A 14,335-nucleotide genomic window follows, 5' to 3' on the forward strand; every position below is an offset into this window, starting at 1 on the left:
TAGTGGAAGACTGGAGGGTGTTAACGGTTGTGGATACTCTTCATGATATTATAAGTTGATGTTTCATCTTCCACATCATCACCACCAACTGTTTCAGCATAGTCTATTGATACGCACTTAACCATTTTGCTGTGTAACCAATCTGCAATTTTCACGTTAATTCGTTTGACGTTGTTTCTCTGTGCTAGGATTGCCCGTGTATTCATTTCTTCTGTTGATAACCCTTCAGGATGCAATTCTTCCATAAGATTTGGACAGAATAAGTCTTCTTTTTTTGTGAACTTAAAGTGAGGAAAACGTAAAAATGTATATGAGCTGAGAGTGCAGGAACTGTGTCTGACAAAAGCATTCACATGAATGAGAGGTGAGAGGACAGTCGGCATGGGCCAATAACCGGAAGTGGCTCATTTGAAAAAATCTCTTGGCAATAGTCTCGTCTCGTCTCAAGATTTTCTTTTATAATAGAGAGTCTTCTACTGGTTACACAGTTGCTTTATCTTCATTGTATAGGCTGCTTCACCATACTGACTCACCATAAGCTGGACCTTACAAATCAGGTGCATTTATACTCCATTAAACATACTGTAAGTCTCACACAGGGGATCTCCACTGAACTCATCACGTGACTTCTGGAACCAATTGGCGGCACCAACTTAAATTAATTTAATTTAATTTAATTACTTTGTGTTTTATGTTTGGAATTGATTGAGACCATTTTGTAGAGATCTGTTTTCACTTTAACATTAAAGAAACACAGCACATGCCCATGAAGCTATTTTTCAGAGTTCACCGGTGGATGGCAGAAATCCAGCATGTCATCTGTGACTAGTAGCAAGCCCTGCATTTCTGGAAGTGAACTAATTGAAAATTATTGAAACTGAGGTAGAATGTTTTGAGCAATTAAGAAAATGAGAAATGAGTGACTACTGTATATGTGTTGTTTGTGAGGTAAGAAAATGAGGAAGGCAGCTCACCAAATAAACACCAGATTAGGAAGGCACACTGTGGCTGCCAGTTTTCCTTTTCACCACAGGTTTTGCATCTTTATGTTCTGTTTGTGAACACCACCTCCATTGATATTTTGCTTTGAGTTACTTGCGCTCTTTAATAGTTGTAAGTGAATTTGTCATTCTTTGTGGTTTGGAGACGCCATACTGTGTTCTTCTGTTACGATTAACAAGACTCAACATCTCTGCTATAACACCGATTTCCATGTATTTTGTGTATTCATATTCTAAAGGTTTCATTTTACTCCTGCCTGAAACATGAAAAAATAATGTCCTCCACCACAAACTATTAAATTCAAAAATAAGATTACCCATTAAGTGGACTCCCATTAACACACTAAGTGTTGAAGTGTTGAACTTCAACTCCCAGCAGTCCCTGCAGTGGCTCTGATTGGTCGCCTGCTGAGGGTGCAGGGGCTGCTGGGGCCAAGGAGGCCAGTTATACTAAGGAGGAAAAGAGTCTCTTGTTGTTTCGTGTCTTGAGTTATCTGTCTGCCTTTCTGTTTTCTACCAGTGGATTCTTGTTTTGTCCTGGTTCATCTCCTGTTTTGGGTGTGTGGACTGTCTGGTGTCTTCCTGCTTCATGAGGACTGTACTGTATGAGGATTTGCTGTCAAAACACGAAGAAAGGAGCACTTCTGATCCCATTCATACATCATCATCTCATCAGGAAATACCGGTAGGACTGATCTTTACATTCACATGCAGCTTGCAGATCTCTGGACTTCATACTGTGTAGTTTTTATTAGTTGTTTGTTCTTGTTGAATTTGTGTTTATTGTATATCGCCATAAAGGGAACTGGGGTGGGATCGTTGTAGTTTGTATAGTTATATTTCATTTATTATTGTTCAATACAGACTTTCATTTCTGTTTTATTACAGGTTGTTTTATTGTCTCTGTAAGGGGGTGAGTGTGAGTCGGGCCAAGGCTGGGTGTGTTTCTGGGATCCCCACCGAAAAATTTAATAAATCCCCTTCAAAGGCAGTGAGTTTTTTAGTCCGCTACAACCTTTCCTCGTAACTCATCCCCTACAGTGCAGGAATCAGCCTTGTCGCTCTCCTCTGGACTTTTTCTAGCGCTGCTATGTCTTTTTTTTTTTTTGTGGCCTGAAGACCCAAGTACTGTGAGACCTCATCAGTGCATTATAAAGCTTCAGCAGGACCTCCTGTGACTTGGACTCCACACATCATGGCGAGCTATATAACCTGACATTCTGTTACCCTTATAAATATCTTTTGAACATTGTCTGAAAATTGATAGCGTCGAGTCCACAATGACTAAATCCTTCTCATACTTTTGATTTTCAGACCTCCCATTGCATATTCAAACCTAACATTTTTACTTCCTATGTGTAATACTTTACATTTACTGACAAATCTTCCCAAGCCTGTGTGCCGTCCAAGTCCCTCTGTGGTGATTCAAAAGATTCAAGATTATTTGCCAATCCTCCTATCTTGGTATCATTTATATGTATATATTAGACCTGGGAAAGTTCGCACATTAGTTTTGCAATTAATGTGGCCTGTTTAATGTGTTAAAAAATATTGTTGACAAAGAGACAAACAAATCAGTGCTTTAGTCAGGGGAGCCTTTTCATGTTGTATTTATTTATTTATTTTAAACATTATGAAACAATAATACAAATAAGTGTGTACCTAAAGAATTATTTACACATCCAGTACCATAGTTCTATACGAGTGTAGCCAGTGTTTAAATTATATCACTCTGATCTATTTAATTGTGTTGGATTTTATTAATGTGAACAGAAACCAAACACACTTAGGTAAGAGAGCAGACAGAAAAAGACGTGCGTCTCTCACATAACACACAAGGCAAGCTGACTGACGGGGCAGATTTGCTAGGTTAGCAATATGTCAAGAAGATAAGCAACATGCAACTGTTCGCTGCCAAGGCAGGATATTCAGGGAAAGAAGGAGTTTGCAGTGCCCCAAAAGTTAAGTTTCTGGTTTTAAATGGCTGTTCTGTTTTCTGTGAGTGATGAACCAGCAAACCAGAATGTACCCATGAGCTTGCATGATTGTGTTTCAGACTCTTGAACTGTTGGAAATGTATTAATGCTCAGGCATTGCCCAGAACAGCATAGCTGTTCATTGTTGGGTTAGTAATGGCTGCAATCCCTAGTGCCCCCTTCTGGTTACAACTACCTCTAAAAAATTTTAAGTAAAAGGTTTAACATGTGTGGACGAAGACTTCAGATAAGACAGCAGGTGCGGTTATAAAGCAGCTTTATTTTTCAGAGTCACAGTGAGAAGAGTTTCAGAAAAGCAGACAATCAATAAACATGACAGCGTCCGGGCTCTTCTGAACCCTGTCTGTTGGGTGGGGTCCAGTTTTATACCCCTAGAATGCGTCATTTAATATCATTATAAAATGTAACAGTCAACTCATTTATTATACACAAACCTTGAGCCCCTTTAACGTCCCTTGTAAAACTTGATTTCTTGGCCCCTTTTGTTATGGCGTTCAGATGTAAGCTAAGGGACAACGTGATAAGGCAGACTCATGTGTGGAATACTCAGACCTTGAGTCTTTGCACAAATATTTCTCTGTTTGCTAAAACAAAGCATGCTGTTACTTGGTTTAGTAAAGCTTACTTCTCAGACATGAATTAGTACAAGGGAATGAAGAGAACATTCAGTTTCCACACATGTCATTCACAAAGATGCTCCACGTCAATACATAGCACTTGTGTTCGTTTTGATGATTTATACTGTAAATACTGACAGAGGTGCAGGGCAGTGGAAAGAAAGAGAGTTGGGGGGTTTACAGAAGTCCTGGCGCAATGCTAGACGACAGCTGCAAAGGTAAAATTAATTTCATATTTCTGTGAGAAGATTGAATCAAAGTTATAGCACGTAAGTGCTAAATAAGTTCTCTTTGAGTGGCACTAAAACCAAAACAAGTCTCTAGTACCTCTGTATTTAACTTGCCAGTCTGCCAGCCAGCTTACAGTGCCGACTTCCCCAATATAATGACAGATTTCTACGAAATAGAAGTGTTCTGATTATTCCTACCCATGTTCAGGTTTTTGGTGTCTTTGCTAATATATGCAAAGAATGCAGCCTAACCATCCAAGTAATGCACGGCGTCACTTTTTAAGTGAGATAGCAGCCATGGAGATCATTTTTACTATGCCAGGAGCAGAGGTGTAGGTAGATCAGTGTTTTCCAACCATTCTTCTGTGGTGGCACACTTTTTGTAACTCAGAAAATCCCAAGGCACACCATAATTCTACCAGCCACAAAAGCATTAAATCTATACACGTGCTAAAGTGTCTGCAGTGGCGGCTGTTATGTTGGCTTCTCCAGGTGGTCCCGTGTCTCTCTCAGGTCAGGACCCAGGGGCACTACACTGTTATTTCCACTGTTTCAACTCTGAGCGGCCCTGAACCAGATCTCTGGTTTACCAGTTGTCCTTCTTTGGACCATTTTTGTAGGTACCGTCTAGTGCATTCTGGGAATACCCGTCAACACCTGATATTTCAGAACTTAAGGGAAGGAAAAAATGCATAAGGCTGTGGTGTCAATAATTGACAGTGATAAGCAACACAGAGTGTGGGGTCAGTTAAAACTGCAGTGATGACAGTTGCTGTGGGACATGTGAGGTAAACATTGAGCATTTGTGAAGTGAAGAAAAAACAAAGGTTTAATTCACAAATTGGTTTAGTCTGCACACTCATATTATACTTAGTTACTGAGTAAAATATTTCTGGAAATTTTGAGGGAGCGTCAAAGGTTCCTCTGGGTCCATTTTTTGGGCCCCTATGTCCTCTGCTCCATTCGTCGTTCTCTCTCATTCTCTCTTTCTAATTAGTTTTTAGTTTAGTTTTTATTTATTTATATAGCACATTAAAAGAACTAGAAGATAACCAAAGTGTTTTACACAGAAAAAAGTAACAGTATGAAATAAAAGCCAGATAAAGAATTATTAAAAAGAGAAACAAAAAAGAAACCTTATACATGCATGAACACACATATACCAAACACACAATCATTATGCAAAATAAAAAATACATAAGATACACAGTATAAAAATATAAAGAGAAAGATTTATTTATTAATTTTGTATTGCATGTTTAGTTCTGCCAAACGTCTTCTGGCTCCAGACCGCTTCTTCGTACCCAACATGCCCCATTTAGGTCCCCTGCTAAGGTCTCAGTGGCTGAAGAGGAAGACCGCGTTCTTCTTGTTGTAATTCCCACTCCCAACCATAATCAATTAATTAACATGCACCTGTGGAATGGTCGTTAAGACCTTAACAGCTTACAGAAAGTAGGCATTTAAGGTCACAGTTGTAAAAACGCAGGACACTAAAGAGACTTGTCTACCGACTGTGAAAAACACCCAAAGAAAGATGCCCAGGGTCCCTGCTCATCTGCGTGAACGTGCATTAGGCATGCTGCAGGGAGGCATGAGGACTGCTGATGTGGCTAGGGCAATAAATTGCCATGTCCGCACTGTGAGACGCCTAAGACAGCACTACAGGGAGACAGGAAGGACAGCTGATCATCCTCGCAGTGGAAGACCACGTGTAACAACACCTGCACAGGATCGGTACATCCGAATATCACACCTGCGTGACAGGTACAGGATGGCCACAACAACTGCCGAGTCACACCAGGAACACACAATCCCTCCATCAGTGCTCAGACTGTCCGCAATAGGCTGAGAGAGGCTGGACTGAGGGCTTGTAGGCCTGTTGTAAGGCAGGTCCTTCCCTGACATCACCAGCAACAACGCCGCCTATGGGCACAAACCCACCTTCACTGGACCAGACAGGAGTGGCAAGAAGTGCTCTTCACTGATGAGTCACGGTTTTGTCTCACCAGGGGTGATGGATGGATTCGTGTTTATCGTCGAAGGAAATGAGCACGTCTGGGACCTGTTGGATCGCAGGGTGAGGGCTAGGGCCATTCCCCCCAGAAATGTCCAGGAACTTGCAGGTGCCTTGGTGGAAGAGTGGGGTAACATCTCACAGCAAGAACTGACAAATCTGGTCCAGTCCATGAGGAGGAGATGCACTGCAGTACTTCAAGCAGCTGGTGGCCACACCAGATACTGACTGGTACTTTTGATTTTGAGCCTCCCTTCATTCAGGGACACATTGTGAAACATTTTTAGTTTATGTCTTATGGTGTTGACTCTTTTAGTGTTCATACAAATATTTACACATTAAGTTTACTGAAAGTAAAAACAGTTGAAAGTCAGAGGACGTTTCTTTTTTTGCTGAGTATATATTTTTAAACTGTAAATCTAGTGTACATTTTTCTAGTGTGCTAACATAACGATGGGCACATAATAAAACTGCGAGGATGTAACGCTGCCAACTGAAGCCCCCCCTCATATTTGTTCACACCTAAAATATGCATCGTAACTTCAAATTATGTGGATGCTGACAAAACCTACCAGAGTATCGAAAGGTCATTAGAAACTCACCCTAACGTATTAGAATTTGCACTTCATGCAATGACTCCTATTTTTTGGCTTCCACATTTTTACATTTTGGTTTTTTATTCATCTCATTCTTCATATATGAGGCAATTCTTTCAACGCTATTCACAGTTTTCATGTATAAAGTTACAGCAGCAGCAGCTCTTCTCTTTCCACGGATGATGGAGGCGCCTTGGGGTTAAATAAATTAGCTTGAAAATTGTAAGCTTTGGTATTCAAGAATCTAATAAATCAGTGTGGTGTAAGTCCGCTTTTTCCATTTTTCTCATGTTATTCTTAGCTGCTGCATATAAATCCCCACTTTGCAGATTCATTGAACTGTCTTATCTATAATACCAAGGCAGACTACTATTTTAATTTTGTAATTAACTTTTTTTTTTAAACTTTTATCAAAACATACCCTATTGGCCCAAGGGGAAGGGAATACAGAAACACAGATACGCGATTCCTATCCTGAGGGTAATGTAACTGTATAGGAATGAGTAAGAGATCACGAGAAAGAAGAGACGCCTGCCTCAGCAGAGGAAGGCAAACGCCACAGGGGCTGCCGCATGCAGCATAAGCGAAGCAAAGGAGAACTGCATCGTGGGGGGGGACCCTCCAAGAATTTGAAGAGCGGCATGGATTTATTTGATCTCATGACAGGTTTGCCGGATGCCTATTGATCAGTGACAAGGGTAGCTCAAGGTAAATCAGATTTTAGGCAGCAAATTCCCAGTCCCCCTGGGAGAGGTTGCACAGTTTTCCAGAGAGAAGGAGAGGTTTTACAATAAAAATACTAAGAAAGAAAATCTTCAGCTGGTGTGAGGTAACAGGCTGAAAAAAATAAATCTAGAAAGGTAACATCAGAAGTAAGAGTTGGTTATTAATGTAAAGAAAATACAACATAGGAGAAAGAACATGGCTCCAGAGGTGAAGACGGGAGGATGGTGTTGATGCATGTGGACAAATGATCTCCGGTACACCGATGGGACGACACTGTATATAACCCAGCAGACCAGGTATTTCTTTAAAGTATTCTTGAGAATAAATAATAACCAGTTGTTACCAAAATGCAGAGTTTGTCACTGCATGTATTTCCAATAACAACCAAAGCTGCTCACTTATCACTAATCTTAACTATTCATTTTTAAAAATAGCATAAAATGATTCAGTATTTCTGAGTATAAATGTAATTAATTGCTGCAGACATTTTTTCATATCTTAATTAAAGCATCTTCTTTGTTTTGTGACAGCCACACTTAAAGCAACATGCCAATGTAAAGGCATTTTCTGTCTACGTGTAAAAAGCAAGTCGGAAGAAAACAAGTGGAAGGACGGCCAGGCAGCCTTCACAAGTGTGCAGGTTTGTAAAGCGAGTGCTGCAGCAGTGTGTGTCTGTGTGAAGTCGCCCCACCATCCCCTTCATGAGACCGTCCCCGTCATCGCAGTGGAGGTCTTCAAGCAGCCTTCTTTTCACTTTTTCTTGATGGGTCATTGTGAGCCACCCATACTCGTCCTAACTACAGATTAATACTCTAACAGGGGTATATGGGAAATGAGCATTAAAGGGGGTCCTTGTTAAATGCAACCCATAATGACTGTCAGTTTTCTCATGTTGTAGCGACTCATTTTGGTAAGAAGGCACAGCAGAATGAGGAAGTTATTGCAGAAATCTGTATGTTTAACAATTGCATAAAGATCAGAGTATGGTTATGGGATAAAAGATGCATCCCTCTGAGGCAGGTTTTCTTTCCGATGACATTGTGTTATGCAGCACCAGAAAAGAGGAATTTGGAAGGATGGAGAAGGGCTTGGAATGGCAGAGGGTTGAAGATAAATAGGAAAAAGAAAATAGAATATATGAGGTTTACTGATGATCAGGATTCAGAAGTTAGCCTGTAGGGAAAGCTATTAAAAACAGTGGTTTGACAAAAGGCACTATATCAACACTCAACCAGACGCAGGAGGCACACTGGTAAAACAAATAAATGTTTTTATTTTCTTTAACGCCTTCTCCGTTCCCCACAGGCATAACACAGTCCCACAAGCACAGCACCACAGAATTCTAATTCTTCTCTCACTTTTTCTCCACCACTCCACTCCGGCAAGCTTTGTCTCCATCCTCCCTCCTCCCGGAGTGGTGGCTGCTGGCTCCTTTTATAGCCCACCCTGGAAAAGCTCCTGGTGTTCGATGACCCATTTCCAGCTGCAATTCCGGGTGTGGTGGAAGAACCGCTCACATGGGCTCAGGAACCACTGCAGCACCCCCTGGTGGCACCCATGGAGCACTGCGGGAATCCGAGGCACCGGGCCACACCGGGGGTTTGGGGTTTCTGTCATCTAGCGTTGGGTCCATGCTTGTTCCCAAGGACCATATAAAGAAGAGGCGTCCCGGCCATCCGCTACAGTGGATACAATTAAATATTTAGGATCAGTGGTGGCCAAAGATTGAAAATGAGTTGCAGAGATAACCTATAGAGTGCAGTGAGGATGGAACAATTGGGCGACGTTATCAGGAGTATTGCGTGATGGAAGAATTAAGGTGAAGGTTAATTGTCATAAGACCGGCAAATCGTGTAGAGCAGGGACAAGGGCAGTAATGTGAGTGCAAGAGAAGTTTAGATGTGGCAGAAATGAGAATGTTGAGACGGATGTATGGAGTTACAAAAAAAGGACAGAATAAGAAATGAGACAATCGGTGGAACAACAACAACTGGGAGAGATAGCTACGAAAGTAGACTGAAGTGGTGTGGACCTGTGATGAGGAGAGATGAGGAATATGTGGGGCAAAGGAGTGATGGGAATGTGAGTACCGAGGAAGAGAAAGTGAGGGAGGCCAAACCGGAGGTAATGGGTAAAGTAAAAGAAGATCTGAAGGAAAAGGGTCTGTCTGGGGAGGAGATTCATTAACGGGCTGTTCGGAGAATGTTGATACTACACATCGACCCCACATTGAAGGGGGAAAAGGTGAAAAGGACGAAGAAAGATCAGTGTATACGGTAATATAAAAGGAACTGAATTGAGAACTATTTACATACAACTATAACTCCTTACCCTTTTGGCCTTTGAGACATCCTAGCTACTGAATTACCGTGCATAACGTTTTACTTATTTTATAGCTCGCTTCTCTACTTATGGTCTTGTGTCTAGTGTCCAGCCCCAGGTCACATCTTCACCTCCTCTGTTCTCTCTCCACTTTTAAAATCTCTGGTTTGTACAATCTCATGGTTCTTTTCATTGCAGATGAATACTGTTTCAATCCAGCTGACGTATTCTCCATTGCACCTGCCACTGTTACAAAAGAACAGTATCCCTCTGGCCCAGCCCTCCCTTTACCCCTTTTTTACCCCCTCAGTGTCAGTCTTTTCCATGTTGCCCTAATTTACTTGGGAGGTATCTCCCATTAGTGCTCTCTGTCTGTGACCCGAGATGGTACAGTGTTGTGAATAGCCTCCACTTTACAAAAATAAGCTTGACAGCCCTGCTGTAGCATAATTTTTAGTGATATCAGTGTCTTGCAGCTATTTTATAATCATTCTTTCATCTTGCAGCCCCCTGAAAGTTTACTGACGTCTGGTATTGGGCTCCCTGTTGAGAACCTCTGGAGTCCAGGATGGAAAAATGCTTCTGCATAGATAAGTAGTGGCGGCTCTGAGGTTAAGGATCTGGGCCGGCAATTGGAAGGTTGCTGGTTTGAATCCCATAAATAGCAGAAGTGACTCTTTACTGTCTACCTTAAACAAGGCATTTATTCTGCAATTGCTCCATCCTGGGTGTGATGTTAACCTGCACCCAGCCCTGTAAGCCAGTCCTCCAACATGCAAGCAAGACTTGGGGGTTGGTGGCAGGATTGGCATTCCAGCCCCTGTGCAAAACCTCAAACTGCTCCAGTGTGGTGCGGAGGTGTCACCCGTTGCATGGCTGCACTTGGGTCCCAATCCAGGTGGTTTGTCATGTTAGGGGGGGCAGTGTGCTGAAATCAGCACGTGCTCTCAAACTCATAGATGAGTAGGAATGAAAAAAATGGAGTGGAGGAGCATGCAGTGGCACAAAGGAAGGTAGATGCTGTGTCTCTTGAGCGTTGACTGCAGTTGTAGAGAAGAGGAAAAGGGATGTAAATAGTGAACCAAAAATGAGACCAGAATATTTGGAATCCAACATCATTAAACAAGTCACAGAGTTTACTGATATCCTTGTGCTCCCAATGTTAAAAAGAACAAGGCCAGCCACCAAAGTTAAGAGTGGCATTATTTATTGAACCATTTCAAATGTAAACCAAAGTTCTGTTCCACTTGAAAATGCAGAGGGCCTTAGAAAATTTGAACAATAGGAAAATATTTGACAAGAACAGGTCATTCAACCCAACAAATTTCACCAATCCTTTACAACTAATTTCTCCAAAATAACAAGAAGTTGAGTTTTGAATGTTGCCAATCACCTGCTCTCTACTACACCACTTATTAGCTTATTCCACGTGTCTATAGTTCTTTGTGTGAATACATTTATAGACAGAAAGAACTTTGTCTCTTAGGGAAATTTTGAATTTTTAGAAAAGCTCTTTAAATAAATAAATATTATCACGTGTGCATATCTGTGGGTCATCCTCATGGCTCCTCTAAGGTATGTGGTACCACCCCGAGTCAAGAGGGGGTGCTGCTGCTAACCATACACTCATCTCTTCCTCCAGCAACACCAAGAAGATGCTCCCTGAATGCACCCGACTCTGCCCCTTCCAGTTTTTATGCCATATAGTGCAAGGTCGGCAGAAGTAGGTATGGCACTGTGAGCAGAGCATGACACTGACAGAAATCCTGTAACCCGACCTGAACTTGTACTAAGCCTGACTGGTGCAATGTTGTTTTCTTTGTGCCAGTGAGTGCTTGTATTTTCATTATATTTGCAAGAAGTTAACTGGGATGACTGAGTTGGTGCCCCAAAAATGTGTTTGTTTGAGACTTGCATTTCATCACTCATACACAATTGGCATAGTCGGTAGGATTGCTGACCAAGTAAACCTAATGGAAGTAGCACTGCAACTTGTAGACCAGATAAACAAGCTGCAGGTGCAACAAGCGGAGCCGATGGATGCAGACCCACAAGGCAGTGCATTTTCAAGCATAACGCCACCAGGCAGTGTCCATGTCATGAATAGGCTCATCTCCTCATTCCCTTTCTGTCTGACAAGGCTCAGAGGGCCTGCTATGATTTGGAGGAGAAAGCAGCAGTGGATTACAACACACTTGAGCATGAGATTTTGGCCCACTATGGTCTCGCCACCTCCAGTCAGGCATGAAGATGCCGTGAATGGCACTTTGACACAAAGTTTCCAGCAAGGGTTCATGCTTTTTGATCAGTCCCGGGGAACACATCCTACCAGACCACAAGGTACGCCCCATAATAAGGCAGCCATGGTCTGACAATGGTTGCCTTGGAAGAGATCACCATATGGCATCGTTCAGCTAGCCAGTTCAAGCAACCCCATGAGTGGAAGAGGGGTTTGGCCTACCACCTACAGTGGTACTGTGGGACAGATGCCAGTCCCAGAGAAGGTCAACTCCCGGCCCGAAAGTGGGACTGCTTCCCGCTCCAGGTCTGGTGCTAATGCTGTGGCAACGTGTTGCCCACTGTGCTTGGCTAGATGGTGTGATCGAGTGTGGTTGGACCAAAGGAGAAAGGTGCTGTTGTGCAGCTGTGTTTATCCTTCTATCTCTCCCTTTTTCAGGCATTGCAGGACTGAATGGGCACTCTGTGTACACTTTATGTGACTCTAGTAGAAACATTACCATTGTTTCATGCCAATATGTCTCGTCAGGACCTTGGCGAGGTCCAGACCTACCCCATAGCATACAAGGGACAGTTATGCTGGTTATGTGTATTTTTGCTGCCAATCCCGTCCTATACACTTATAATGGGACAAGAATGGGCTCAAAGTAAGCCTGAGCAGTGGAATGATGATTCCTTGAAGTTTGTGTGGAATGATGATTCCTTGAAGTTTGCAAGGAATGCAGTTCTCACAGTCAATGTTAAACTGACCAGAAAGTCCATAACAGCTGGTCCCGAGTTTCTCTTACAGAATGATCTGCTATAGCGGGTGGCTGAGACACAGGTTGAGCCAACTCCTCATTCCGCAGCCATACCAATGCCAGATAATCGACTTGGCCTACTGACACCTATTAGGAGTGCACCTGGGAGCATAAAAAAAAAAAACCCTCAAGCACATCACAGTGTGCTTCTGTTGGCCAGGAGTACACAAAGTTGCGTGCAGCTTTTATAGGTCCTGCCCAGAGTATCAATCATCTCAAATCCCTGAGCTGATTATTGACATACCTTTCGATCATGTAATGGCTGACATTGTCATCCTGCTTGAACTGTTATCAATGGGTCATAAATATATTCTTTTCTTTGTGGACTACACCACCTGGTATCTGGAAGGTATACCTCTACGGGTGGCTAACACAAAAACCTGTTGCCCTGGAACTAGTAGGGGTCTTTTCACGTTATGCCCAGAGGGGACTGAGCGGTATCATGGTCTGGAATCCCTACAGATTTTATTTTTTCTCCAGCCGTCTGGAGTTTTTTTTGTTTTTTCTGTCCCCCCTGGCCATTGAACCTTACTCTTATTCGATGTTAATGTTGATTTATTTTTTATAATTATGTCTTTCATTTTTCTATTCTTTAATATGTAAAGCACTTTGAGCTACTGTTTGTATGAAAATGTGCTATATAAATAAATGTTGTTGTTGTTGTTGTTTCAGCATCCCCTATGAAGTCCTCTCTGACCAGGGGACTCCCTTCACCTCAAATACCTTCTTGTAAATCGCCAGGCTGTTACATATCATCCATCTCCAGACATCTGTCTACCATCCAGAAACAGATGGCTTAGATGAGTGATTGTGCCAGATGCTGACAAAGATGATACACACAGACAGGAGAGACTGGGACCATCTGCCTCCCTTTGTCCTCTTTGCTTTACGGGAAGCATTGCTGTGGATTTCTCTCCATTCAAGCTTTTATACAGGAGACTGCCATGGAGTCTGCTTGGCCTAATTCAGGAGGGTTTAGAAGGAGGTAGCAATGCCTTCCTCCAGCAATATTATTGAGTATGTCATGAACTTATGCGACTGTTTCTCATGGCTTTGACCCCTTGTAAAAAGAACACCTTGAATGTGTTCAGCGCACACAGATGCAGCTCTGCCTTTGTAAGTTTTGTCCAGGTGATCAGGTTATGGTACTAATTCACATCTATTCCAAGTTCTGGCCCACTGGCTGGGGGCTTTAGAAATACAAGAGAGAAAGAGACTGGATGATTACTTGGTGTACCAACCAAACCGCCATCTGCAAGAATGTGTTTACCACATGAACCTGTTAAAGACTTGGCACCTCAACGCTGAACAGTTAAATGACATGACATTGTGACAAGGTCATGATCCAAGAACAATGGTACCTCCTCCCAATCTGAGGTGGAACTAGAGATCCAGCGCATATTGGATCAAAGTGTCAATGAGGCCAGTTGCAGCCCATAGTCCAGTCCAATTGTACTGGTCCCCAAACCAGACAGAAGCTGTGGTGTTTGTAATGACTTTGGCTGGCTCAACCAGGTCTCCCATTTTGACACCTACCCCATGCCAAGGGTGGACAACCTCCTGTAGCACCTGGGACTTTCCAGTTCCTGTGCCTGACCAAAGGTTACTGGCAAGATATCCTGATGGATGCAGCAAAGGAAGAGACTGGATTTAGCACCCCTAGTAGCCACTGGCAATATTGTGTTCTTCCTTTTAGTCTGCATAAAGCTCCAGGAACCTTCCAGCATCTTGTGGACAATGTTCCGGACCCATAATACCTTTCTAGACAATGTGTCTCTAGCACATGGGAGG

The 14,335-nt window shown here is 42.5% G+C and overlaps 1 long non-coding RNA gene across 1 annotated transcript; it reads left to right on the forward strand.

Moving 5' to 3' along the window:
- Window positions 1–6,836: 6,836 nt before the first annotated feature.
- LOC120541452 lies at window positions 6,837–13,776 on the forward strand. Its single transcript, XR_005636005.1, has 3 exons — window positions 6,837–7,480; window positions 7,715–7,824; window positions 13,217–13,776. It is a non-coding gene; the product is annotated as an uncharacterized LOC120541452 (long non-coding RNA).
- The last annotated feature ends 559 nt before the right edge of the window (window positions 13,777–14,335 follow it).

The sequence above is a fragment of the Polypterus senegalus genome, chromosome 12 (genome assembly GCF_016835505.1).
Source record: "Polypterus senegalus isolate Bchr_013 chromosome 12, ASM1683550v1, whole genome shotgun sequence".
Taxonomy (NCBI): Eukaryota; Metazoa; Chordata; class Cladistia; order Polypteriformes; family Polypteridae; genus Polypterus; species Polypterus senegalus.